Below are 2,832 nucleotides of genomic sequence, written 5' to 3' on the forward strand. Positions count from 1 at the left end.
AAGGGGTGCTGTTCCATCAAGACAATGCCCCAGCTCACAAGTCAACAGTGGCCATGGCCATTATCCACGAGTGTGGATTTGAACTGGTAGATCACCCACCATACTCCCCTGACTTGGCAACCTCGGACTTTCATCTGTTCCCAAACCTGAAAAAAAACTTGGCTGGGAAGCACTATCGGAGCAATGATGAGGTGATGGCTGCCGTTGAGGACTATTTTGACTCTCAAGATGAAAGCTTCTATGCCAAGGGAATCGAAGCACTCAAGCACCACTGGAAGAAGTGTGTGGAGTTACAGGGAGACTATGTAGAAAAATAACCCTGAATTTGTTCAATTCGACAACTGCATCATAGTCAGCCTTAGAACTTTTCAGCCTACCCTCATACATGCATGCACAAGCACCGACCAGGTTGTGTGTGAGTGAACGCGAGGGACAACGACTCTCCCGAGACATAATTTAATTGAGCTAACTGACGCACATACACACACACACACAAAACAAATCCACTGTGCTGTCTGGAGGCTGTTAGCAGGAAGAAAGAATGAAAAGCTGGACTCATTTCTGACGTGATTTTTTTTTCGCTGCACTGAGGACGTACACAGTCCACCGACCCGGTTGCGTGTGTGTGTACGCGCATGCAGGCAGGGGACAACGGCACGATGATTTGATTGAGCTAACTGATGCTGCCAATTCTTTTAACATGCACACATACACATCATTCATTTGAGTCTCATGAATATCACAAATTGCTCAATGAAAATTAATGATGACTACATACATACAAGGTCTGTTAGAATCCGACCTTTTTATTTTTTTCAAAAACCATATGGATTTGAATCATGTGTGATTGCATCAGCCAAGCTTGAACCTTCGTGCGCATGCATGAGTTTTTTCACGCCTGTCGGTTGCGTCATTTGCCTGTGAGCAGGCTTTGTTTGAGCAGTGGTACACCCCTCTCGTCGGATTTTTATTGCGACTAAATGTCTGAACGATTTAGAGGTCTGTTCGTACGAGGTCTGTTAGAAAAGTATCCGACCTTTTAATTTTTTTCAAAAACCGGATGGATTTGAATCACGTGTGCTTGCATGAGCCAACTTTGAACCTTCACGCACATACAGATACATACAGATTAAGGAGCGGTACAACCAGTTTAAAGACGTCCGCACAACATTGGAGAGTGAGCTGCGCTCCGGGTGGCCATCAACATGCTGAAATGACCAGATCATTTCCAAAGTGAACCCTGTGGTGTGTGGACCGTTGTGTGACTATCCGAGAAATTGCAGAAGAGGTGGACATCAGCACTTTTTCGGCACATTCCACTGTGACAGAAGATTTGGCCATGAAAAGAGTTGCAGTGAAATTCATGCCGATGGCTTCGGCACAAAGCTGATGGCGGAGCAAAAGCGCTACCGTGTTGAAGCCTCACAGGACATGTTGTGACATGCCCACCTCTTCCACAATTTCTCGGATAGTCACACGACTGAAAAGCCACCGAAAGCCGTCTGAATCTTCCGAATGGTGGAAGAGGTAGGCATCATTTTTCGGAGTCCAGCAGACCTCGTACAATGAAATGCAACTTACTACACCTTAACTAAAGTGACATGAAATATACAATGACATGTCTAAAATTCTTCTCTATTACCCATGTGTAGAACAGGTAACTCAGCTATATGAATTCGCCCATCGCCCATAACCCTTTTTGAAGAAAATTGGTTAAATACCCACCTGAAATTAAAACAAATTACAAGGAACACATTTATCGAATGAGAAAAGAACAAAACAAAAAACAACCAAAACGGGTGAGTTATCTGGGATTTATTTTTTGTGATGAAAGACATTTTAATGAATTGGCCATTCTGACGAACATAATATTGACTATGCTCATGCATTAGAGAGTCCTGGGAGCCCGAATACAGCATGTTTTTAAAGCAGCTGGTGAATTCTGTTACCTAATTCACCAGGGAGGGGTGGGGCTGCAGGACCCGGTGATTAGCAGCAAACCTTCATTAATCTATTGCCAATAAAAAGCCTCCTTTCAGGCGCCTACCTGAACAAGCCCACACATCCCACTGTTCACATTTCCTATTTACCCTCATATATTGAATAACTGCAGACTTCTAAAACATGAAATATTGGCCCAAAATCTGAGGTTTGGAAAAAAAATGTCATTGTGAAAAACTTTGGAGAATGTTTTTTATTGTTTACATTTTCATTGGTGTCAATGTTATACAGTTTAGTGACACAAAATTTTCAGCACACATTTTAGTGATTTTTTTTTACCATTAAAATAAGTCATAAAATCAAAAAAATTCCATTTTTGCACATTTTTTCAAACTGACTGCTGTAATATAACAAGCAGGACCCCACTGATGTCTGCAGGGAATTTGGTGAAACCACATCTGAATTTATTGAATATTTTTCTGGTGTCTTGTTTTTGCACTTTGCAGATGGTCCCTACACTTCCATTTCACAGCTGCCTGCTCGTTCAGGTCAATATTATTTTTCCAGCTCAGATGGATAAAAATAAGGTTGTAGCTCGTTGTCTACCTTTCTGAGGTTAGAAACTAGTGCTGTTTGTTTTTCTACATTTCTCCTAAGATTATTGAGCCGTTTACCGGGGGGGTCTGTCCTCTGTGAGTTTGACATGGTGAACTGTCCCAGTCAAACTCCTCACCTGACACTGTCCCCAGAGCGAGACACACTCAGCGGGGCCGGGCGCTTGACACCAGAAGCGAGAGCTGCTTGGATCACCTCCCCACCTCACCAGCTGTAGTGACCCCACCAAAAAAATAAAAAATAATTTTTGCGGTGACAGGATTTGCAATCAAGATT

The sequence above is a fragment of the Thalassophryne amazonica genome, chromosome 10 (genome assembly GCF_902500255.1).
Source record: "Thalassophryne amazonica chromosome 10, fThaAma1.1, whole genome shotgun sequence".
Taxonomy (NCBI): Eukaryota; Metazoa; Chordata; class Actinopteri; order Batrachoidiformes; family Batrachoididae; genus Thalassophryne; species Thalassophryne amazonica.